Below are 27,414 nucleotides of genomic sequence, written 5' to 3'. Positions count from 1 at the left end.
CAATGAACACATATGGATACACAAATGGCTTCTAAGCCTTTTGATGTTCACTAAGCGGAAGGAGTGGGGAGCTGTTTCCTGGAAGAGTATGGGCACCAGGGAGCATTAAGGAAAGAAACAATGGCAGAGGAAATGTCAGTCTTTTGCACTCATAATGTTTCTATGAACAATACATTTCATAAGTTTTGGGGCCTTGAATGGACATGTTACAGGTTCCAGTCCTGTTCCCACCACTGTCTTGGGGACTATACATAATAACTCTACACTTTAATATTACACTTGAAAAAACAACCAACATTGTACCCACTTCCCCTAGTCACCTAATGGGGATACTGGATTGTTTTGATTACAGACAACATAAAAAGCCTTTTGGAACACTTGCAGTCAGAATATCTATTAAAAGGTATGATTGTCTCAGGCCTTATTCTTTCCACCCTCCAGTTCCCCCCAATAATTATCTCCTTCTTGATGATAGAAAATACTGGAGAAAGATAAAGAACATAACAACCCTCCAGATCTTCATCTACCAGAATAACCTGTGTTTAATTTTCAACACGTATCCTTACAGTCATATAAATATGTAAACATATTTTGTTGAAATAAGAATTAAAATTGTGTAAATTATAACAAATGGAATAGAGATGTTAACTTAGCACAGTTACACAAGCAGAAATCTATTGTGGATTTTGTTTCTCACAAACTTTGTTTTTGTTAAACAACTATACAAATGTTCAATTTTTCTATCTTTAGGCACAGTAATACTTTACAATAAATGGATTTTATATGATTCAAACATTTCACATGTATTATCAAGCTTATACCATCCCAACCCTTGGATTATTCCAAAGTTACAGAAAGAGAAATCTGGGGAATGCCTTACTCAGAAATTTATACATAAACTGTTCAACTGACAAGTTTCCAGTCAGAGTCCATTCTGCTCTTAAGCTTATTACCTTAGGACTTTCAATGCTGAGTATGATTGAACAGCAACTAATAAACTAACAATTATATACCACCTAGAATGTCCAAAGAAGTGTGTTAAAAACAAAAAGTATCAGACATCATCCCTAAAACCAAAAGGAATGACTCCTCATCTTGGTATAATTTTAGAGAAGTCCCTAAGGAGAATTATTCCATACTCAACCTCCATTGTGACACTCAGTTAATTAAACCATTCCAGAATGAGAGTTATTTAAATTTCAGGTGTCCCCAGTTCTTCCCATTCTCCTTCTGTCTGTATTTAGAGCTATATATAATTTCCAATCCCCTTCTTTTTTACTAATAATTACCAAAGTTGGGCAGCCTGGGTGGCTCAGTGGTTTGGCACCGCCTTTGGCCCAGGGCATGATCCTGGAGACCTGGGATCAAGTCCCACATCGGGCTCCCTGCATGGAGCCTGCTTCTCCCTCTGCCTGTGTCTCTGCCTCTGTCTCTCTCTCTCTCTCTCTCCCTCTCTGTGTCTCTCATGAATGAATAAATAAAATCTTGAAAAAATAATTACCAAAGTTTTTATTAATTGAGCATTAAGCTCTTGGTAAATGTATTATCATGTGCTTAGCATTCTAAGAATATTATTCTAAATGTTTATCCTTTACATTTAGCTCTTGAGATTTGTATTTCTGGTTAGTAGCTCTTTGTTCTCAAAATCCCATCCTCTTTTTCCTCAGCATATGACCTTCCTATTTGAGATTACATTTCTCAGTATTCCATGCTTTTACCCTTGGGTCCCATTGCTGAAAACTTAGTCACATGACCAATGGGCTATGAGGGTAGCAGTCAAACCTCTGCATGCCAGACTTTCTTAAAGAAAATTGCTCATCCTGGACTTCCTCTTTCTCTCCCTCTATGCAGGCTGCCTGGATATACTGAGACCCAGCTTTGTCCTTATGATTGTGGAATATATCCTACGGAATGATCCAGCAACAAGGTGGAAGATATCCATGCTCCTTAATGGTTGTGAGGAGCAAAACTGCCCACTCAGTTTCCAACGCTCACCTTAAAACATTTACATGAAAAGCAGAGAAACAAACTGCCAATTTAACTTATTTATTTATTTATTTATTTATTTAATGAGAGACACAGGGAAAGAGGCAGAGACACAGGCAGAGGGAAAAGCAGGCTCCCTGCAAGAAACCTGATATGGGACTTGATCCCAGATCCCAGGATCATGCCCTGAGTGAAGGCAGACGCTCAACCACTGAGCCATCCAGGCATCACCTTAGTTTAACCTTTTTAAAAGGTTTAGTAATTTTAAAAGCTTTATATTTGGAGATCTCTTCTTTCCGATGCCTAGCCCTTATCTCAGCTAATAAATAATTATTGGCTTCATTACTTAGATCAAGAAAAGTGAAGTTCCCAGGGGCAAGTCACTCATGTCAGGATTTTTCCAGCTTCTGCTTCTTGTTCAGCAGAGCATATTCCCACTGACAACAAGGAGTCCCATTAAAATAGGGGCAGAACAGAACCAACTGGGCCCAGTCCCTACAGGATCCACTCAAAACTCTCTAATCTCTCCACCTCTGAATCGCAATTGAGCACCCTTCTGTTTCACAGCTCTATTGAAGAGGTCTGCTTTCTCAAACAGCCTGTCCTCATGAGAAGTTCCAAAAAGGGCTTGCAGGGTTGCAGGTTATGTGGCATCACCCCAGCTCATCTCAACACCCCTGACAAACACTAGTGAAAGAAAGGATTCTTTCCGCATGAGTTCTCATCAGTCTCTGCCTTTTAAGGAGTGTATTTTTTTGTATTTTTTTCTTACAAAAGAAATCCATCATCTTGTTCTACAAATGAATATAATTATTACCAAATTTGTGTTCTGCTGACCAAATAACACAGCCATGAAAAGATAAGCTTTAGGAAATAAATGAGTAGGTCTTTTCCCTAAGTCAATTAGACAAAGACTTTGAGAGTAAATCAAGACAAATGGGAAGCCAGCTGGAGGAAATCAAATAGGCAAAGCAGGTGGGTCAGCCTGTGGTTGGGAAGGATGAAACATGAGGCATTGCACATTTACACAAAAGTGAGATCTGTAACCTCTGTCTGGCTTTGAACTGAGCTAAATGCATGACTTATTTAAGAAGACCTGGTAGCCAGGAACTGGTTGAACTAAGAGTGTCAAGACCAATTCTGAAGACATTTTCATATACTCCTCCTGTTTTTATGGGCTCCGAGGATTGCCAAACAGCCAGTGGCAGATGGTCCTTCATCTAGGTGTGATTTTAAATTACGTCAGGGATGGCATGATTGACTATTTCCCAAGAAAAAACAGAAGAAATTCTTGTAAAAAAAAAAAATGCCTGTGTTGTGTTGGGTAGCTCTAAGACAGGCAAAAGACCTTTTTGACAGACTGTTCCTTATTAGGACAAAAACAATACTGGGCCAAACAGCTCTGAACGGCTACAATATATATCTGTGGACACTCAACAGGTATAAAAGCTCAAAAATCGAACCACCACCTGGAATACATAGATTAGGCAACATAATCTTGTATCCGGCAATACTATAGGCTTTTCCAGAAAAGGCTGCCTTGCTATTGTGGAGAGAAATTTAGATATCACAATTGAACCCTTTTTGGCAGGGTTCATTAAGCCAAAAATAATTGCCTCCTTCATCTTGGGCCTCTAAAAATGCTTCTGAAGCTGTAGTCCAAGCATGCAAACACACACACACACTAAATAGTGCCAGGAGTCTGATTTCCAGTAATGTTTGGCTAATATCCCCAGAGTCAGCCTCTCCTGATTTGTCACACAAAAAGATAAAAACCAACAAAAGCTACCAAAAACTTGAATGTTTTGAATCTGGGAGCTCTTCAATTTCAAGATGGATAGAATGGGACTGAGTAATGTAATTGGAAGCCACTGATGCCAGGTCTTTGCAACAAAGCATGCTGCCCGGCCTGAAGAAAGTAAAGAAGTCTACATGCCATTTGTCTTTTGACTCAAAAACACTAGAACTACACCAGTGAAAAAAGTGAGCAGCTGTTTCCTGCGTGGGTGTACTGCTTGACATAAATGTTCAAAGAGCCTTCCATGCCTCAGGTATACTCACTACCATGAACACAGTTCTTCCTATACAGATCAGAGACTGATGCTCCTAGAAAACAAGTTGAGAGAAGGGAGGTTTGCCAAATTTAGCCAATACTAACAGGATGGCCAGTTAAATTTGAATTTTGCATAAACTACAAACAGCATTTTAATATAACTGTGTTCCTAAGAGCAAGCAGGGACTACACATAATTTTATTTTTTTAGTGTAAGTACATCCTAAACACTGGTGGGACATATTTATGCTTAAAAATTATTTGTTGTTTACCTGAAATTCAAACTTAACTGGCATCTTGTACTTAATCTGTCAACTGAAGAAAGGGAGGGAAGAGAAAATAGCATTATCTCATTGCATTATGGAAATAATGATCCCATAAATACAAGTGGTGTAAGTTGGGGTAAAGACACAAGAAGCCCTTGTAACAATTCTAACTGGATGTTATAAATTTACATTTATTAAACCTGTCTGGAATATCATCACCCAGGAAGGATAATATCCCAGATCAGCCCAATACAGACAGAATCACTACATTAAAGACTACCTCTTAGAAACTAAGATTGGGCTAGAAGGAACATTTCTTGACCTGCCTTCTAGCTGATTTATAGCTAGTTTCCAGCAGACACTTAATGTCATGCAAGAAAATCCATATGCCCATCAGGTAACATTAAGTCTGACCACAGCTTATTTCATTAAGAGTAAAGAAAGGAAAACAAAACAGGGGAAAATGTATTTTGGAACATGGGAAAGTGACTACTATCCCAAGAACTTAAGAAATTATTTTTTATACTGCTTGACATAATCAATAGTAGCAAAGGAATATGAAGTCCATGAAACGAGAGCCAGAAGTTAAGAGGCTGCACTAAGAAGCTAGGTATGTCAGATAACGAAACTTGGGGATTTTAGAATTAAATACAATAGGAGTAGCTGAATTTTTATTGGAGTCACTGAAGGAATTAAATATGTATAATGTTGAATCAGAATTTAAATATGCGATGTTGTCTCAGAACTTATTAGTAAAATCAAAGAATGAGAAATAAAAAAATGAAGAGATGACATTTGAAAGGATCAAGTTCCAAGAATAAACAAGCAATCTAAATTAATTAAAGAGATAAAAAATGATTGTATCAGATTTGCCTTCTGCAGCTATAAATGCCAGAAGAGAGAGCAGAGAAATATCTATAAAATTTTAGTAAATATTGGTCCACCGAAGTCTACATTTACCTAAATTATCCTTATTGTGTGAAATAAAAAGGACATTCTCACATATGAATGATGCAGAAAACATCACATGTGTACACATCACATTTATTTCTTGAAAATAAATTTCGTGGAGAAATTCAACATGTATATAAGAAAGTAATCAAATTAAGAATTCAAATGTAAACATGTCCTGGAGAAAGTGTCTTGATGCTTTCCATAATTATCCGAAGAATACTGTGATGGTGAAGCAGTGTGGTTCTCAAAAGCATGAGCATTATGGGGGGACATCTGAAACCACCAGTGATTAAGTCTCATTTCAGATTAACTAAATCAGGAAATCAGAGTAGGAGTTGTAGATGTGGACACTGCAAGTTTTAAAAGCTCCATATTTGATTTTCATGTATAGCCAGGGTTGAGACCCATCCTTTTATTTTTTTTAATATTTTATGATTTATTTGAGAACATGCATGTACATGAGTGAGAGACAGAAAGAGAGAGAGAGAGAGAGACAAGTGGGGGGCAGAGGTGGGGGGGGATGGTCAGTAAAGAAGGGTAGAGGGAGATAAAGAAGCAGGCTCCCAGCTGAGCAGCTAGCCTGAGGTGGGGCTCAATCGCATGACCCCAGATCACGACCCGACCCGGAGTCAGACGCTTAACCAACTGAGCCACCCAGGTGCCCAGAGACCCACAGACTGAAGCTCAATCTATGTGGACTAAGTTTATTCACTTTACAGACTGCTACGATCATAGTTGTACCAGCAATAAAAACAACACCCATCCCATATATTTGTCATTAGCATAAAATTACAAAATGTACAAGCCATTCACCAAAGGAGGCTTATACAATTTCTAGCAACAGCACAGTGTTACCATTCTTTTCTGAGAGTGGCAGTGTGTACATGGTATTTGCTTGTCATGTGATCATAAACAAGTGTCTTGTTGTTAAGTTGGTCTTTCTCCCATAACAGATCATGAAATTTGATATAATTCCAACCACATTTCAGTTCTATAGAGAGCCAGCCTCCAAAGGATCTCTGAAATGTGGCCACTCCCATACCTTTTAAAGCAAATCAGTCCTACTGCTCTCTTCACTGAGTCCTTGCCCAGACTCACTTGACCCTAACACAATGCAGCCCTGCTCCCTCCTGCTTCTGCATCTTTGCTCCTTTCCTGGTTCACACACCTGCCATCCCCTCAAAGCCTAACTTATCTTTCATCCTCCCTGCACTTTCCTGATGGGTCCAGCTCTCAGAGACCTTCCCTAACACTCATATCAACTTTGCCCTATTCCCCAATACCTACCTTATAAAATGGAGTTCCCTATATTATTTATTACATTGCATGGATTTGCCCTAGGTAAACTTTAATTTCCTGTGGGTGGTGTAGGAAGAGAGAGTGATGTGGAAAGAATACTTAAAGGTGCACAAAAATGTTCAAGATAAGGTATTGAAATGACAAAGAAATGGGATTCTAAAATGAACATACAATATTGATTCAATTATAGAAAACTATTTAAGGCAAAGACTGGAAAAATAAACTATTGGCTGGCAGTGGTTATCTCTTAGTGGTCAGATTATGAGGCACTTTTATGTTTTCTTCATTCTTTTCTCTATTTCCCATGAGCAATATTTCTTAGTTATATAAGTCACAACACATTTGCTAAAGAAAAAGAACTGTGACACAAAGTAGCATATGCAACAGAATGAAACTTTTCAGAAAACGTGTACTATAAAAATACAAGAGAAAAGTGTAACAAAAATGTTAATATATATACAAAAGAGGATATATGAATGGTAAGTGGATACATGAAAAATTTGCTGTGTCATTATTTACCAAGGAAATGCAAATTAAAGCCACAATGAAGTATGAGAACATGGCTCAATTAAAATGTCTGACAACACCTAAAATGTCTGACAACACCTAATAATGGCCAAATGTGTCTCTATATTTAATGATGGCAGCAACGCTGATAATAGAAGAAAATTGGGAATTATCTATCTAGCCCTATAGTTATTTTTGGAAAATTATTATATCACTTCAAAACAGGGCATTTTACTGCTAGTGGCAGTTATGTCTTAAGAGAATTTTATTTTTATTAATTTTTTTATTTTTTTAACTTATTTTGCTTAAATTCAGTTAGTTAGCATATTGTGTATCATTAGTTGCAGATGTAGAGTTCAGTAATTCATCAGTTGCGTGTAACACCCAGTGCTCATTGCATCATGCACCCTCCTTAATGCCCTGTTTTGAGGGAATTTTAAATGATAGGTTAAAAGCTTACAATATAATATTGAGAAAATATGTCAAATGGCAACAACGGTTAATCTGTGGTGGTGGTAGCAGACAGCTAATCTTTTTTTTTTTTCATGTTTTTCCAAATGTTAGCATATATTACTTATATATAAAAAAAGCATATTTTAATATAATAACTTGTTTCTAGAATACAAGTACAATTACTTCAGCTAAAGAATTCATTATGAATCAGTGACACTTTCTATTGATTTGCGAATAACTTGGAATTCTGAGGCAATAGCTTTTCTTGATATATATTTTGTATTTTTGGTTTAATTATTGATCCGTTTAATATTTTATATTGCAGGGGTACTCAAAATGTGATGTGTATCCCTGGCAGTTCCTGGATTCAAAAGTATTTTCATAATAATACAAAGATATTATTTGTTTTTTTCCATTACATTGACATTTGCACTGATGATACAAAAACAATAGTGGAAAAAACTCCTGGTGCTTTAGTGGGAATCAAGGAAGTGACCCCAAACTGTACCAGTTGTTTCTGTTTTCTTTGCTACCATATACTCACTATAAAAAAGAAAAAGAAGACAAAAATATTTACCTTAGAATGTCCTTGAGGAAGCAGTAAAAATTACTTTGCTAAATATCAGTCCTTGAGTGCATGTGTTTTTAATATTGTCTGCAACACAAAAGGAAATAAACCTAAAGCATACCAAGTATGATGACTGCCTTAAGGACAAGCACTTGTGCTATTGATTGAATTCTAAGCTGAATTGTCACTCTTGTCATGGGACACCATTTTTACTTGAAAGGGCGACTGACAAAGGGCTATGATTATACAGAGCTGTATATTCGACGGACATTCCCTTGAAAATGATCAAAGTGAACCTGTTACTTCAAGGAAAACAAATGGCAGTATTTTAGTCAGTGATAAAATCTGAGCTTTCCAGCGGAAGAGTTTTGGGAAACTGGTATCCATCACTATAAGCTTAACAGCTTCCCAATACTTAAAGACTTTCCTGATATAATCAATTTAATATCACTGAATGAGATTTTTCTATGTTATATGATGAAATGGGTCAACATGTAGAAAAGCAACATAACTCACTGAACCAACACTTTCCAAATGACCAGTACATCATACTACAAAGTTATGCATGGGCAAAAGATCCATTCAAAGTGCAACAAAGACCAATGGTCTTTGATCTAATGAAGTAGAAAGAGTTTACTGACAGTTTCAGATTCCATACGGCAATTAACTTTTAAAAAGCTATTATTGAAATACTCCCCTTTTCAGCCACATGTGAATATAAGGTGGATTTTCTTTAGATGGTTCAACAAAAATAACGTATCACAACAGATTAAGTGCTAAAGCAGGTACGATAACTCAATTAAGTTATTCACATAAATCCCTGATTGGGTTTACAAAGCTGTGAGTTTATAAGCCCCTCAGGTGTCGTTCAGATGAGTGAGAATTACTAACAATTTTCTGGTACCTATATTCAACAAGAGAAACTGCCTTTTCTAACAAAATTATCTTAATGAGGCATTTTCTCTGTTGTCTTACCTATCAGAGAGAAATAAATCATTTGTAAAAATTTATTTTTTGGAAATCATCCTTTCATTGTTGACCTCCACACCCAAGAGACATTATTTCAGTGTATCAGTCAGGATTGTGTTTAGCAGTATAAAACCAAAATTACAATGAAAGACGTTAATGTTTCTTACGTAAAAAGAAGTTCAAATAGGTCTTCCAAGGCTGGGACAGTGGTTCCACAATGTGGTCAATATTCTGGGCTTGCTACAGCTTTCTGCTTTGCCAACCTTAGTATGAGATTTTAATCTCCATGTTTGCAGGATGGCCACTCTACCATCCTTGCTCCAGGCAGGGAGGGGAAGGCAAGGACACAGAAAGCGCTAGCCTCAATGAGTTTTGCATCTCATTGGCCAGAGCCAGGTTGCATGACCCCTCAAAGCCAAAAGAAAGGCTGGGAAATTGAGTTTTAAGTCTTACTGTCCTGTGGTAGTGACAGGCAGGGGAGAAATGGATTTGAAAAACACATTGGATCAGCCAGTCCAAGTGTCTGGCTTTTGAATAATAATGGCTCTTTCTCAGGGGAAGAAAAATTAGAAACTGACAACCCTCAGGAAAAATCGAGGTAGGCATATACTTCCTCCTGGGCGAAGTAAATAACAGTGGCCATTGACAGGGTGGCCAAAGGTTATGATATTAACTACAAAGCATACTATGTTGAAAAGTAGACAGGGAATGCAGAACTTGTATTCTTAAAAACAAGAGGGTGGGGGGAGAAAAGGAGCCAGCTTGTAATTTTCCTTGCAGAAAAAAAAAATCATGTTAAGATCAATAACCCAGTTACTAATAGCAAATTTAGTATCTGCCAACCTTCTTCATTATGTGGTCCACTACTGTAAGGAAAATAAAAGAAAGGAACACCGAATGATGTTTGTGAGCCTGTCCAAATAGGAACAGTCATCTGAAGATGATACCACAGATTCATAATCAGGAAGGCTTCATTCCTCCCACACTCCTATTTACTGAGCACAACTCTGTGGCTGGCTCCTTACAGTTGGAATAAAGTAAGAGTAAGCTATCATCTCAGAGAACTCAACATTCCAGTGAAATTTTCTCTGAAGTTTTGCCCATTACTTCACCTACAGGAGTTTGATGAGCCAATTGATATGAAACCCTATAGAAAATAGTTCTGACATCAAGATTTCTGCCTGTATTTTATATACTTTTCTAGCTATAAAATACACTCTGCCCTACAGTTAAGGCACTGAGTACATAATAAATGACTTAGTGATTCTTATTGGATAAGAGCTTGGAAATCATTTTCTTTAAGCCAAATTATTACAAATTATGTCAAGTAGGAGGTAGAGAGGAAAGCAATATAACTTTGCTTAGAACAGATTAATTATTATTCCTGCACCAGGAAGGAGATCGAGGAGCAAACATTAGACTGGAAGTTTTCTTTTGCTGAATTGACTAAAGTGTATTTTTTTAATGTTAGCTGATTCCTAATTTATCTAGTCATTTCTTTATTGTTGTTTCCAATGTTTGTGTGCTCTATCATAGTATATCCTCTAGTATTCCTATTCATTTTATTTTTTGTTGAAGTACAATTGACACACAATGCTTGCCTTAGTTTCATGTGTTCACTCTAGTTGTTTGACAAGGGTATACATTATACTATGTTTGCCACAAGTGTGGGTACCATCTGAGAAGTGACAAAATTTTATCTTCTTTCTAGGAGGAAAGAAGAAATTGGATACTTTCTTCAGTTTTCCAAAATTTCAGTGGTAGAAAGTAATTATATATATATTATATTATAATCTTATATATATATATATATATATATATATATATATATATAATGCTTTATCATCTGACATATTTTTCTAAGTCTGGCTTTTAAATTTTTTAAGCCAAAATTTATTTGAAGTGGTTGTTAAGTGTCTTGATGAGTTTTTCTGGCTTGGAGTCTACTGTTAGTCCCAAATAAAACCAAATACCTACTCAGATCTTTTTAATAGTTTACCAAGATTAAATACTCTCAAACTGTAACATTTTTGTGGTTTTGACATTCTAAATTCTGCTTTCAACCCTAGAAGGTCTTTAATCTGGGGAAGAAGGGAGAAAGAAGTTTCTGGCTGTATGTGACCATTAGGGGAAGTCAGAATAGATATATTTTAGCCATGTTCTTTTTAAATATCCAGCTTTCCCAACCCAAGTAGTCAATTCTGGTCCCGTATAACTTTGGGCCAAATGGGTTAGCATTCAATACTTTAAATAATTTATAGTAGTGGAATATAGCTGCACATCTGAATCCTTTATTATGAAAATTTTGTTTTTGTTTTTGGAAAAAACACAGATCAATTAAATATTTTATTGGAGAACCTTTATGGATATCAATTATTTTCATTTTATGTTTCTGTGATAGGATTTCTGGTTCTGGATCCTAGTTCTCTAATGAAACAATTTTCCACCTGAAACTTTCTTTTCTTCATTCTTTACTTGTTAGTTCTATTAAAGTCCATACCTCTATAATAAAGTTTAACCTTTAATTTAAAAAAAATCACTTTGCTTGTGTGTAAAAGCCAAAGCATTGTAGTATAGATATCAAATTTAAGTAGAGTTTTTAGATATAAAATTTAAGTAACAGTTTTTAAATACAGTAGTCTCCCTCTATATGCTGGAGATATGTTCCAAGACCCCCACTTGATGCCTGAACTATGGATAGTGCTGAATCCTATATATACTGTTTTTTCTTATACATCCATATTTATGACAAAATTGGATCTGTAAATTAGTTAGGGTGAGAGAGTAACAACAATAGTTCATGATAAGATAGAACAATTATAACAATTTACTGTAATAAAAGTTATGTGAGTGTGGTCTCCTAAGTACCTGATTATCCTGTACTAACCCTTCTTTTTGTGAGGATGTGGGATGATAAAAATGCCTATATGGTGAGGTACAGTGAGGTGAATGGTGTAGGCATTGTGACTTAACATTAAGCTGAGGTGTGTCATTAGAAGTCATCTGTTTTTAGGGCGCAGTCGACTGTGAGTAACTGAAACCTCAAAGAGTGAAACCAAAGATTAGGAGGTCTATTGTACAAGGCAAAAGAGAAGGAGAGAAAATATAGTCCTGAAATGCAGAAGATCTGACCTTTGTCCCAATTCTGCCATCAATCATTAGTCTCCCTTTTTTTCTCATATAAAAAGTTAGGATATTGAAATAAAGTATCTATAAGGTTTTGTTTATTTCTACAATTCAATAAATCTCCTAAGTATTAGAGAATAGGGTATATTCTATTAATATACCCTTATTTTTCTTTAAATCTTTACAGGGCAGATAGCACACCAATGTTGTCATGACATCGTGGGATACCCTACAGTGTACAAACTTACATATCACATGTTATTAGATTATTATTTATCATCTTTCTAGGCATATCTTCTGGCAGACCTAACTGTAAGGACTAGAACAAATTGTTTCATAAGAAATGCTTCCTTTGAACAAAGAGGAAGATTTGTACTTCTAAAATATTTGTAAAATATATGGCCTATTAAATCTAAAATCTAAGCACACTTAATATTATTAAAAGTGTTCAGCTATTCATGAAATTAAAAGGAAGTTACACCTTGCGGATTAGAAAGAAAAGTATAAATTTTGCAAAAATCAGAACATTAACACCATACTTTTTCATTAGCTTCGTATCAAAATACAAATTTATCCAGGACCTCCTTGAGGCAACATCTGTTCCATATTTACTTTACCATTAAAGGTCCTTTCAGGTTTCTTAAAACCGACTTCTAAAGATCAACTTGATTTCATAGAACTAATTTCCAACACTGTAAAACAAGGTTTCTTTTGTTGAATTTAAAGTCTACAGTACTTAGATTATGGAAGTGTGTTTTTAATGAAAAACTTCATAGGAGGTATTTGAATCATTATTAATTTCAGAATATACCAATAGGGACTCTCTTAGCATTTCCCCCTTCATTGCTACACGAAAGTTATTGTAATGGTTTTATTACTTCTCTAATGCTTTATTATTTTTCTCCTGACTATTTCTGAGTTTCACTCTAACATATTTCTCACCTCCAACCCTCTGAGGTGATTAGACTTCATAATTGCTCTCTGGGGCATCTTTATTTAATCTTTAACAACTCTTGCAAGAAACACACACACACACACACACTCATCCATAAATACAAACACACAGGTGTCATTCCATCACTTCCACAATCCTTTCATTTTGTTAATATTACTCTATTTCTTCCATTTGTTTATTCAGTAAACATTTATCAAGCACCCTATATTGGGCACATAAATATAGTGAAAATAAATATTACATGCTTTTCCTTTAAGCAAAGTGCAGTCTAGTGGCTAAGACAGATGTATAACTAAGTATTACAACGAATCAGGATTAGGTGCTAGAAGTGAGGTTACGTGCAGAGTGCAGATGTAAACCAGCACTGAAAGGATAGCTAGGAAAACACTTTTTTAATAGAAAATAAGAGTGAAGGCAGGAAGCTTTTGCTACCACATATAGAGCTGGGACCAAGGATTTTCTTTGGGAAAATCCTCAAGGGAAGTCAGTTTATTCTCCTACAGTGTGTGCACCCATACACAGGTGATTATTAGAGCCTTCTAGCTGTACAACACAACTCATTCATTCTCATTCCTCAGATTCAAACCATTTATTCACATTCCTCAGAGAGAAAAATAAAAAAAACTCCCTTAACTTTGGGAGTCTTGCTATCTGGTTACCACCTTCCAGAGTCCTCCTTGCTGCTGTTCACCAGTACCCTTGTCACACTTCCACATTTATCAGGGACCTTAGCACTCTGGCCACTTTCTTTCTTGCCTCCATTTTCCCAACCAATTTCAAGGTCAATGTAGACAAACTCTGCATGGTTCCCCCAACTCTTCAATTCCAGGGAGGAGTACTGCGGAGCCCTCCCAGCTGAACTGGCCAGCTCTGTCCTGTTTCTTGTTCTGGATTCTTAAACTCTTGGCAATTCCTTCCTTAGCTTCAGATTTCTCGGTCCCTTATTTTCACCCCTCTAGTAATTTGACTACATCAAGACCACCGACACTTGACTCTCCACTTTCTTTCTATCCTTCCAGCCTTTCTTCTTTTCTTGACTTGTGTCTGCCTAAACCCCAAAGACTTCTTAATTCTTCCCTTGAGCCCATGTGTGCCTCTCGCAGCACCTGCTGAGGAAAACCCAAAGCTAAGCTTTCTCTTTCTCGGCCTCACAGAAATCACTTTAAACTTCTACCAGCCAGTTTTCTCAATGCCCTGACTTGCTATTTCATTTATTAGTTTCAACAAATTGCTGAAATTCAAATTCATAAGTAAACAGTGACCATCAGACCAGCACTGCTTTGACTTCTTGGTGTCCTTCGGCCAACATCTTCATGTATCATTAGCTGTCCCCTTCCATTTCTGTTGGAAGAGACATACCCACCTCTGGCCAAAGCTGTTCCCTCTGCCGTCAGCTGGGTCTCATTTCTGCCTATATCCTCAGGCACCTTCATCAATCACCTTCTCTCTTCCGGTAGCCTCTCATTTTTAGTATATTAACATAGTCAAGTTTCTCTCAGGTAAAGAACCAAACCCCTTTCTGATTATGGTTCCTGCTCTATCCTATTTCTCCCCCTTCTCCCTCCACACCTAAGTGTCCACCAAAAAAGAGTGACATGCATTCTTAACTTCCACTTCCTCACCTCTCCTTTATCAGTTTTTATTTTAAAATATTTTATATGTATAAAATGACATGTGAAAAAAAATAAATAAAAAAATAAAATGATATGTATGTATAAGATATGAAGGGTAATTAAAATGTATCCACAGCTCAGCTTAGGAAATACAAGATTACTGATGCCTTTAAAATTAGCTTGCATTTCCCTTCTCAATCCATCCCATACCACTAGAATCATAAATTTTTGCTGTTTCTCATTTGTTTCTCTATGATTTACATATATCTCCATAATGTATGATTGATTTTATATGTTTGGATTTTATATAAAATCTACAATACTTCCTGTTAGTATTTCTCTATGAGTTGCCTTGTTTGCTGTTTATTTTTCCACATTAGTTTTGTGCACTTTATCTATTTTGATAAACAGAGCAGCTGTGGTTCATAATGTTTTATATCATGGGAATTTACTGTAAAGAGATGTTATTTCCAGTTGTAGCTATTATTACATTGAACCACATGAAATTATAGTTTTTGTAGTTTAAAAATTTTGATTTTCAGTATTTGTTGTGGTTTATCCTATACAAAGAGTTCTGCTGCAAACATTCTTGTACATGTCTTCCTAGGCCATGCGTGAGAGTTTTTCTAGGCCAGGGTAAATGTGGAATTCATATCTCCAGCTGCAGAAGCATCTTTATATTTACTACATAATGTCAAATTATTTTTCAGATTTATTTTCCAGTTAGTATCAGTACCATCAGTGCCTAAATGGCCCTATTGTTTCACATTCTTAACATCACATGGTATAACAGGAAAATATTGCAAATCTATTAGGTATAAAATTATAGTTCGTTGTTGTAAAAAAGTTTTTATGAAGACTTAAAAAATATTCTATTTACTTATTTTAGAGAGAGAGAGCATGCATGGGACAGAGAGGGGTAGAGGGAAAAGCAGGTTCCCAACTCCGGGCTGGATCCAGGACCTGAGGTTCATGACTGAGCCAAAGGTGGGTACTTAACCAACTGAAACACCCAGGTGCCCCTAGACTTTACTTTTTGACAGCAGTTTTAGGTTCATAACGAACTGAGAGGAGGTATAGAGATTTTCCATATACTCCATATCTCCACACTTGGATACCCTCCCCCATTATTAACACTGTCCCTCAGAGTGGTACATTTGTTGTAAGTAGTGAACCTACATTGACACACCATAGTCACTCAAAGTCTATAGTTTATATTTTGTTTCGCTCTTAGTGTTGTATATGCTGTGGGTCCTGGCATATGCATAATGACATGTATCCATCATTATGAAACACATGCAAAGTGTTTTCACTGTCCTGAAAACCCCACTGTTCTCTACCTATTTGTCCCTTCTTTTTCCAGCCCCTGGCAGGTGCCAATCTTTTTACTGTCTCCATAGTTTTGCCTTTTCCAGAAGGTCATATAGTTGGGATCCTACACCTTTTCAGATTGGCGTTTTTCATTTAGTAATATGCAGTTAAGGTTCCTCCATTTTTTTTGGCTCAATAGATCATTTCTTTTTAGTGTTAATATTCTACTGTCTGGATGTACCTCAGTTTGTCCATTTACCCACTGAAGGACACTTTGGTTGCTTTCAATTTTGGGCAATTATGAATAAAGCTGCTATAAACACCTGCCTGCAGGTTTTTGTTTGGAAATAAGCTTTCAGCTTATTTGGATAAATACCAAGGAGTGTGATTGCTGGGACGTACAGTAGAAATATGTTTAGTTTTGTAGGAAACTGCCAAAATACCTTCCAGAGTGGCTGTACTATTTTGCACTACAATGAGCAATGAATGACAATTTCTCCACATTCTTGCCAGCATTCGGGTTTTCAGTGTTCCAGACTTTGGCCATCCTCAGAGGTGTGTGGTGGTGGTATCTCATTGTTTTCCTCTGCATTTCCCTGATGGCATATGACGTGAAGCATCTTTTTATATGCTTATTTGATCTCTGTATATCTTCTTTGGTGAGAAGTCTATTAAAACCTTTGGCCAGGGCACCTGGCTGGCTCAGTGATTGAGCGACTCCCTTTGGCTCAGGTCGTGATCCCGGGGTCCTGGGATTCAGTCTTCCATTAGGCTTCCTGCAGGGAGCCTGCTTCTCCCTCTGCCTGTGTCTCTGCCTCTTTCTCTGTATCTCTTATGAATAAATAAATAAAATCTTTAAAAAAACCACCTTTGGCCCATTTTAAGTGGGGTTGTTTATTTTCTTATTATGATTAGGTCTCAGAGTTTTCGTGTCTTATGTCTCTGGACGGTAAAATTCACAATGTGTCTGTTTTTTTTCTCCCACACTTAAGTGATACAGGATGACTACAGAAGACTGGACTTGGAATTTACCATCCCTGCCCCCCCAGCCCCAGGTCCCTTGGGTTCTGATACAATCTCAGCAGGTTAGGCTTTGGTTAACTAATTGCTCCTGAGGTTAGGCTTTGTTAAGAAGCACACAGATGAACTGGTTTATTTTTAAATGGTTCCTTTTCTCCTCCCTGCTGCCAGAGCACGATTTTTCTCTGATATTTATTGTAGGAACCAGGTCGAGCATTGAGAAGTAAGTGTTATAGTATTTTGGCCCTCCCCATGACTGGGTTTCTTGGAGTTTTTAACTCAGAGTTGTCTACCCTAAATCTCTAGCAACTCATCAGTTATAGCTCAGGCTTTACTACCCTGTCCCTGGTTCCCATGGTGGTTTCCAATAGTGAATCTCTACTATCATAAGTAGCTACACCTTTTATTTTCCTACTTCTTCCATCTTGGGTGCAATAGTCTCCCTCGTTCTCTTTTACTGATCCGAGAAAGACTGTTGATTTTCCATTCTTATCAGTTTTTTATCTGTTATTAGGATTGAGTGGCATTGTTCAAGCTTTTTATGGGCAGAATTGGCTTTACTTGTTCTGGTTTTTTGTTTTCCTGATCTGTAATGAGGTTGCATACTTTTCACATTTGAATTGGCTGTGTATTAATAGTCCCATTTTTCTACTTAAAAATTGTTTAGTAAGGATTATCTATAAGCTTTGGATGCTAAATTGTTTTCAGTGATGTAGATTACAAAATATCTTTCCAGTTGTGGCATATATTTTCCTCAATTTTTAGGGTGTCTTTTGATGAACACCATAGCGTTCTTGATGTTAATGGAGTCCAACTGACCAATCGTTTTCTGTAGCTTTTGTTGTTATTGTTTTGATATGAAGTAGGAATCCACTTTTAGAAGACATAGATACCAATTTTCAGGGCACTACCTATTGAGTAGTTCATCTTTTCTGACACATCTCAATGTTGAATCTGTTCTGTATCAAGTTTTCTTACAAGCTTTGGTTTAATACAGGGGCTGTTCTTCACTTCTACTGGTCTATTTGTCTATTTCTGCACCAAAGAAGACATGATATACATTAGGGTAAGTCTCTACACTTCATTTGTATGACTCTAACCCTTCTACCTAAATTTCAAATCAGTCTTTTAAATTTCAAGGAAAATCCAGTTTAGAATTTGAAAGAAATTTCATGGACACTATATTAATTTCGGGATAACTAACATATTTAAAATACTCGGTCTTTTTATTTATATGTATATTTCTCAACTTAGGTATTTCAAAATACATTTTTAAAAATATAGATTTCTCCATAAAAGGATTGATCATCTTTTGTTAATTTCTAATTACCTATGTTTGATTCTACAAATTGTGTTTTCTGTTTAACTTTTGTGTATTGATTTTAAGTAGTCACTGAACTAAGTAAGCTCTTATTAATTTCGATGATTTGTAGCTTTCTTTTGAGAAGGTAATCATGTCTTGTGCAAATGACATTTTTTCTATTCTTTTCTATTCTTACATATTTTATTTCATTTTCTTATTTTCATGTGATTTTTGGCTCCTTATTTCAATGTTGAGAATGGTAAAAGTGGGCATCTTTCTTTTATTCCTCTCTTGAAAGAGAATGATTTTACCATTTTACCAATGAGTATGTTTCCTATGAAAAGTTTGTAGATACTCTTTGTCTTGAGTTTCTTTAAACTTCAAGTTTGCTGAGAATTTCTAATATGAATGAATATTGTGTCTATCTTATTTGCAAATAAGTAAGTTGATTTTATGAGTTTTTACTGTTTCATTGTTCATTTATATTAATAATGTAAAAATGTTAACTAGACTCTTTTTTTGATAAAGCCAACTTAGTAAGTTGTATTTGTGTTTTATTTATTTTCTAAAGATTTTATTTGTTTATTCATGAGAGACACAATGAGAGAGAGGAACAGACACAGGCAGAGAGAGAAGCAGGCTCCATGCAGGGAGTCCGACATGGGACTCGATCCCAGGTCTCCAGGACCACGCCCTGGGCTGAAAGCGGCGCTAAACCGCTGAGCCACCCGGGCTGCCTGTATTTGTGTTTTAATATATTGCTGGATTTAGTTTCCCAATATTTTAAAGGATTTTTGTATCTATATTTATAATAGAGACTGAACCTATAATTTTTCTTTTCAAACTTTCCTTATTGGGTTTTGGAATCAAGATTATAATAATCTCATAAAACAAGTAAAAAGGTGTGTCATTTTTTTATTTTCTGGAAGAGTTTATTTGATACTGGAATTATTTGCTCCTTGCCTAACTAGTAGAATTTGTTGCCACATTGTGGACATGGGCTTTTTTTTGTGAAAAGACAACAATTTTAATTTTTTTCAATGCTTATAAAATTCCACAGGTCTTCTAGTTCGTTCATAAATCCATTTATGTAAGAGATAATTTTCTAGAAATGGACCAATTTCATATAAGTAATCAAATTTAGTATTGTCTACATTTTATGATCATTCTAGCTTTTATTTCTTCTGAAGCTTTGCTAATATTGTTTGTATCCCCCTTTTTTCTTGATCAATTTTGTCTGAGATATCTGTATATGTTTTTACAATATCAGATTTGTTTTTGTTGCTCTCTTTATTATATCTTTATTTTCTACTTAATTTCTGGTTCTATCTTTATCACTTCCTACTTTCTGGGTTTATTTTGTCAATATTCTTCTAAATTGAGATGGCTGCTTAATTTTCTAATATAAAAGCCTTATTACATAAGGCTATAAATTTCTCTCTATAAAGTATTTTATCTGTATCCTACATGTTTTGATAGAATTTTTCATGATTATAAAATCTTCTAATATTTATCTGATTTTTTTTGTTATTTGGAAGTGTTTCTAAAATATTTTTATAATCTTTTTATCAATGGCTTCAAGCTTAATTTTATTATAGTTATAGAATGTTATTTATAGTAAATGTTTCATATTTGTTAAAATTAGTTTTAAAGCTATTTCATAGTTTCTTTCCATAGGCAAGTGTCATGAGTGCTTGAAAATAATGTATTGTCTCTAATTGTTTTGTATTTTATTCTACATAATACAATTAGTTCAAGCCTGTTTGTATTCCCAGAGTCTTTTACAACTTACTGATTTTTTACAGGAGGGGGATGCTATTTGATCTATCAATTGCTAAGTAATATGCCTCAAAATCACCCACTATAATTTATCAATCCCTCTCTGCTAATTTTTATTGTAAGCGTTATGAATTGTGAAATCTGGTGCATGGGATTTCTTTATCATTAGGTAATGACCCTCTGAGAGTTTTTATCCTAAGATCTATTTTATCTGCTATTAATATAGGCATATTAACTTTTATTTACTCTTTCACTGGAAAATGTATATTTTAGATGTATTTCCACTCTCTTATGGTTTCTATTTATGTTTGACACAGTTTAAAATTAATCTGTGCCTTTCTGTACTTCATACAAGGACATTAGCATGTTTTAACTCTGATCATGCTCTTTCTGACTTACTTGCTATTTTAGTTCTGTCTTGGTTATTTTTTCCCCAAACTCTCCTGATGAAAACACCCAGACCTGTGTCATGCCCTTTCATAATTCTCTCCCCTTGAGTATAGGTAGAGCTTGACTTGCTTCTAACCAATAGAATATTGCAAGAGTAGTGGGATGTCACTCCCTTGATTAGATTACATTATATGGCAAAGGTTATGGATAACATATCAGTTATTGTGTTACACAGACTGAAGGGATTTTCTTTAATAACTTGAAGAACTTAATTGCCACATTGTGAGAGGGCCTATGAAATGGGATGGCCTCCAGGTAACAACCAGTAAAAGGTCTCAGTCCTTAGTTGTAGAGCGTCAAGAAAAATAATTCTGCTAATAATGTGAAGGAACTTGAAGTGGATCTTTTCTTAGTGGCTCCTCCATATGAGAACATAGCCTATTTGTGCCTTGATTGAACCCTGTGAGATAACCCAACCAAACTATGCCCACCCTCATGGTCCTTAGAAACTCAGGGATGAGACTTGTTTGTTGTTTTAAGCCAGTAAATTTGTGGTACTTTGTTACACAGCAACAGAAAACTATTATGCTCTAAATTTACACTTTGTTATTGTTTTACAACATTAATATTTGTTTAATTTCACTCACATTTATCACTTTATTTGTTAATATTCTCTTGAACTCAGTTTTTCTAAAATTTTTTCTTACTCTTGAAATATGTAGTATGTATTTCAGAATCTCTTAATTTTGTTTTCTTGAAATGATGTTATAATGTACAATTCTAGGTACATAGCTATATATTTTTTTTAATTTTTGACATGGTATCACAGTTTCTGGTCTCCATTGATTAGAATTCAGTTATCATTCCAGTTGTTTTTTGGGGGTAATGTGTTTTTCTCTCTGGATTTTTTATTTTTTAAAAAGACTTTATTTATTCATGAGAGACATACAGAGAGAGGCAGAGAGATAGGCAGATGGAGAAACAGGCTCCCTGTGGGGAGCCTGATGTGGAACTCAGTCCCAGTACCCTGGGCTCACAACCTGAGCCAAAGGCAGATGTCCAACCACTGAGCCACTCAGGCATCCCTTTCTCTGGATTTTTAAAAAATATCTTTTCATTTACATTCTATAGTTTGTTAAGACTGAGATGATTTTGTTTCAAATTATCTTTTCTGTTTCTTTACTTTTTCTTTTTAGAATTCTGATTTGACTTATGTTACATCTTAACATTTTATCCTTCAACTGTTTTTATGTTGCTTCTCTGCCCTCTCTTGGGGCCAGGTGCTTCAGATCCATATTCCAGCTTACTTATTCTCTCCTCTGTCATGTCTGAGGCTAAAGCCCACCTACTGAATTCTTATTTTAACTATTGTATTTTCATTTATATATGTACAAGTTATTTTCTATTTTTATTTCAACTGCCCAGTTATCTTTATAATCACTTCTTCCTTATTTATATATATTTGTATATATCTATATCTATATGTTTACTTTAAGCACACTGATCTTCTGAATGTACAGTTGGAATATCTGAAATATCTGAACTGTTGCTATATTTGATGTTTGTTTTTGATGACATTTACTCCTTCATTGTTTCCTTTTTTGTTTTGTACATTTAAATTCTGAGATGATGTAAGGGCTTTGTATGAGGAAATTCTTTGAGGCTTGATTTGAAGGTTGATTCATCTAGAGAAAATTATTTGCTCCTGACGGGCACTTGGGGAAGCTTCAAGCCTGGGACTGCTGAGTCTTTCAGACTGTGCAGGCAGCGAGATGTGGAACCCTGACCTGTATGAGGATTAGCTCTGGCTTATGAATTCTCAAAAGACATTTTGTTTATTTCTTTATTCGAGGCATATTTTATTTTGTTTGCTTTTTCTTTTTTTCTAAATCACACTTTTACTGGAGATTCAGTTCTTTATAGGTCTTACAACTGGAATCCAACTCTCCCACCAGTGCAGACCTGAGTTTGTCAAGGTCAAAACCAAAGCTCTAAGTTACTGGCACTAACAGATGATTTCATTGCTTACAACTCTTTGAGTTGGTTTTTCCCACAACTTTTGGCCTCTGATGACTGCTAGTTTCTCATACTCCCTCCAACTCAAACATTTAGGAGCTTTGCAGCAGGATCGTTTTTCAGGATATTTACTCTGCCAATATTGTTGGAAAAGGAAGTCTCTGTCTACTCTTCACCTTCCTGTAACCAGGGTTTGCCCTTAGCATTTTGTAGAATCTACCCTTGCTCGGGTCACCAGTGACATCATAATTCCTAAATAAAGTAAATTCCCATCAGGTTTTTTCTCACCTTGTAGCCTTTGAAACTGTTGTCCACTTTCTCCATTAATCATTTTTCTTCCTTATATTATCAGAAGCTCCTTCTTATTACATAGGCATATACACACAGACATGCAGATGCACACACACACACTAACTCAGCATTTGCCATTATCAACCCATAGGATTTTCTTTTCCATACTGCTCGCTATCCTAATAAAGTCTACCAAGAAATATTACCAAAGCAGGGAAAATTTCCCAATCCTTTTTCTGTCCAGTGGGTATTGGACATATATCTCAACATCTCTATTTCTTATTATTTTTTAAAGAACCATGTGTCTCTCAAGACCGCTCTGTTATTATTCTAAAAATGCACCAGCCCATCTTAGAATTTGCCTCTTGCTTAAAATCCTATTACTTGCTGATTTTATTGTACTTCTGCTTCACAGTTGATTGATTTGCTTCAAATTACTTGTGGATAAATGGCTATCTGCCATTTTTATGGCAACTTTCCAATTCTATAGAAGCTATAAATGTCAACTTGAATAAAACTGCTATTGGAATAACTAGGCTAGAAGGTTCTAGAGTTATAAATGACTTCACCACTAGAAGACCAAGTTGAGGTCTACTTTTTAGCCACATCACTGAGACAAGATGCAGGCTCATCAGTGACTATAGAGCAATAACTAGTAAAGAGGATAGCTTTGTGTCAATCTGAACATCCCTATGAGACTTGCCCCTCCACATTTTGTGGTAAAATTTCCTTTTAATTGGAATTTTATAGACAATTAAAAAAAGAAGAATTTTATAGATAATGTTTAAATGATACTTGTTTGGAAATGTTACCTTTATTTCCACAAACACAGAGAAAGAATGTCAGTGAACATCAGAATAAATACTAGGATCTGTACTTACTGCCTTAGCCTTTGGCAAGAACCTGGTATGAAGCCTGTGCTGAGGAAAGCCCCCTCTGCACCAGAAGCAGATATACTGTTTCCCCTTCCTCTCCAACTCCTTGCATCCAGGCTCCTTCACTGGTTCCTGTCCTCTAAATATTACTCTTCTCCAGTAGGTGTTCAGTCATGATCTCTCTTCATACCATCTGATCACCTTATGAGGAGATCTTGACATTAATTACCAGATTTGCCCTGGTGGACTCCTACAGGTATATTATTAACTTCGATACTCATCTGAGTTTAAGGTTCAATTTCAAATTGTTCTAAGTTATGTCCTTTAAAAAGCACCTAATATTCAACATGACTGAAAGTGAACTCTCTCCCTACCTGTTAGCTGTCCATTCTCTTTACACCAGCACTTAGTAAAATCTCTCACTAGCTAACTTCTTTCAGACTGCTCCATAACATTAAGGAAAGCCTAAAAATGGCCAAGACTTAACTAATCCTGCATCATCATTAGTTGTAATTTCCCACACAACTTCAATATTTTCTGACATGAGAGATGTTTCCTTCACATCTGAGTAAAGAAGTTAAAAATGTTTGTATTTTCTAAATTCCTCTTTACCCTGAGGTTTTACTCTCAATTCTGAGTTTAGAGCAAAGCTTCTCACAATGGAATATTGCTAAATGCCTTATTATAAAGAAACATTAATGTATATATAAAAAGAAATTATCTCACTAGAATTTCTACATTTGAGAAAAAAGATCTAATGATAAAGATGAAAGCCATTATTAAATCTATAACTAATGTAGACAGAGGCAGCAAGAAATAGGACCCCAAACTATGGGCTTCCCAGAACCTAGAAACCGACATCTCTCTTACTTCCTATTTGAGTTAAAAGAAAGCAAAGGGATGTCAGTCTTTAGGTTGTCCTGGTCAAAAGATAAATATGAGTTGTTATTTTTAAATCAATAAAGAAATTTCCATCACTATTTTGGCAATTCCCCCAACCAACCACTTCCTCTCCTAAGTCCAATCAACAGTTCTCCTATCTTCTGAGAAAAATAGGTAAAGGATGTTTCCAGGAGCCTCTGTTACTGAGGTTGCCCACATTCAGCACGGGAAATAACTGAACCACTGAAAAATCTATTCCTGAGAGACAGAAGTAGAAAATATTTACACAGATAAGAAAAGAGAAGTTGAGGTATCATGGGGGTGAAGAAACTCCAGAAACTTCCTCATGGTAAAATGAAATAAAATACAAATGTGTGCCACTGTAATGGCAAAAGCCAAGACCAGCCTTTTTATAGCCGCCTCAGAGAATATCTTCATTGCCAAGTGTTCAGATATTTTCATCTTCAGCACCTGGGGCAACAGGAAGGGTGTATGCAGCCCTTTTAGCAGCACCCTTTGGAAGGAAGCTGGATGTGCGTTTGAGGACAGCTTATCATTTCCCTTTTTTGCAGATAGGCAGGATTCAGTGACCTTCCATGTAGCTTTTTAAAATTCCATATGAGAACAAAATAACAAAATGATGACACTTCTTTCATATCTATGTTTTGTTTAAGGTCTGCCTTGGGAGAAAATGACCCAAGAAGTAAATAGTAATAAATGTGCTTCAAGGCAAAAAAAAAAAAAAAAAAAAAAAAGTCATTGTAGTCTATTTATCCTACCTAATGAGATGGATTTTAACTTTGGCATTCAGGGTACTAGGTCTTATTTCTATGTCTAGTGTTGGATTGTGTAGATGTTGAACAATAGGTATATATATATATATATATATATATATATATATATATATGAGAGGTATATATATATAGGTATATATATATATGAGAGAGAGAGAGACATTTTTCAAGATGCTTCCATAAATTAACCAGCTTTTCAGTTGCAGTCTGTAGATGTTGGACTGGGTGTCCCTTTGATTGCTATGGGATACTGAGATGGGCTGTAAGGAAGAAGCAAAAAGTTCTGATCTACTACAAGAATTACAGTCTCAAGAATAATTTAAAATACTTGGAAATCATATCAACTTTTTAGGCCATGCCGGTACAGAGTGAAATAATTCTTTTGAACATATTAATTTGTCACTTTAGTTGTTAGTATACTGATATTACTTGTTAGATGATTATAAGATATATGAAGTTGTGCTTCATGTCATGTGTGAGATAGTTTGATTAATCCCTCTAAGACCTCTGAGGTCAGTTCTATTTTTTTCTCCATTTAAAGGTTGAAGACACTGAGATATTTAACGATTTGCCCAGTCATTCAGCAAATAAGTGGTTAAGCCATGATTTAAATAGAAGTTGCCTGACCCCTAAACCTGAGATTTTAAGCTCTGCCTCAAAGGATCTGTTTGATTTACATGTATTAAACTTAAAATGGAACCATAGAGACAATTTTGTATTTAGAATTTAAAAACCTATACTTATTATAAAAGTACAGTAATGGGCAGTATATCCTAAAGCCTTGTCTTTTAATTGACTGGACTAATTTTCCTCTGGGAAAGTTATATTTACTGTCATTTGGTGGGGGGTGGGGAATATTACTTTGATTCTGTCACTAGAGCTTCCTCCTAAAGACATGTGTCCAGAAAGGGATTTGAAGTTGAAAAATGTTTACTTTTTCCCTAAGGCTATTCCATACACTCTTCTAATTAAATGGGAAGGTTTTATGTTGTGATATTCACTTACTTCCTTCTCTTCTCAACTAAAAAGGATTTTGGAGACAACCAAACAGGATCTGACACCAGAATAGGCTCCTTGTCATTCAACATCTTTGAAAATGATGTGTCATGAAATGTGATCATTACCCTCAAGATAAAATGACATGGGCCAGAGACACAAGGGAGTTCTATTTCTAGTTTCTTAATCCATACTTTCAAAACTTAGCTTTTGTATATCTCTGTAAGTGGACTTTGAAAACAATATCATGTTCTTTGAGGCGGCTAAGAAATGAATGATTATATGAAAGAAAAAGGGACTTTCCTTTTCCTTAGATAATGAAATAGCAATGACTATCTTTTCATACACTCATATGCCTGCACGCACATGTTCCAGGTTCTATTGACTCTCCATGATATATATCACACATACATATACACAAACACTTGTAAAACATTTAATTTTTTTTGTGTTGAAGTCACTGTTCTTTTTTAACATTCAAAAGTGGTAAGCAGCAGTAAAGATGACTTCCAAATTATAGACTTCTAACATTTCTGGTAGTCAAAGAATGTGGAAATCTGGAAAGCCCCTCAATGGAAGCCACAACATGGCTAAAAACTGTGCTTTGAACAACTGCTTCTCAGAAAATATTCCCACACATGTTATGACAGGGATTACCTAACAACATGTAATGAAAAGAAATAATAATGTTACCTGATTAACCTTAGAAAAACAAAAATGGGGAAATGTTGCCCCAAGGAACAAGCCAAGAGAGAAGACCATAAAATTCACATACATGCAGGGTGAATTCCTTTATGAAAAGTATACTGAGAAGAAATGAATAATTGCACTAAAATTGGCCATACAAGTGCATGACACACAAGTACAAATAATGCATGAAAGCCAGCCTACCCTGATTATGAGAAAATTATAGTTCTTTATAAAGGGAGAAATTCCTGCAAACTACCCCCTAAAATTCTTTTGTCTAGCTTTCCTCTCTTTTAATTACTTTTTGACGTTTTATTTGCCA

The 27,414-nt window shown here is 35.6% G+C and overlaps 1 long non-coding RNA gene across 2 annotated transcripts in view; it reads right to left on the bottom strand.

Moving 5' to 3' along the window:
- The window catches only part of LOC140599724 (uncharacterized), a 69,463-nt gene extending 45,535 nt beyond the window's left edge, over nt 1-23,928 (bottom strand). For both annotated transcript variants that reach the window (XR_012002700.1, XR_012002699.1), the window contains exons 1-2: nt 23,740-23,928; nt 8,095-8,172 (exon numbers count right to left, since the gene is read on the bottom strand). This is a non-coding gene — a long non-coding RNA (uncharacterized lncRNA). The remainder of the gene's footprint in view (nt 1-8,094; nt 8,173-23,739) is intronic.
- Between the last annotated feature and the right edge of the window lie 3,486 nt (nt 23,929-27,414).

The sequence above is a fragment of the Vulpes vulpes genome, chromosome 7, assembly GCF_048418805.1.
Source record: "Vulpes vulpes isolate BD-2025 chromosome 7, VulVul3, whole genome shotgun sequence".
Taxonomy (NCBI): domain Eukaryota; kingdom Metazoa; phylum Chordata; class Mammalia; order Carnivora; family Canidae; genus Vulpes; species Vulpes vulpes.
Note: the sequence above shows the minus strand (reverse complement) of the source record. Positions and strands in the feature narration are given on the sequence as shown.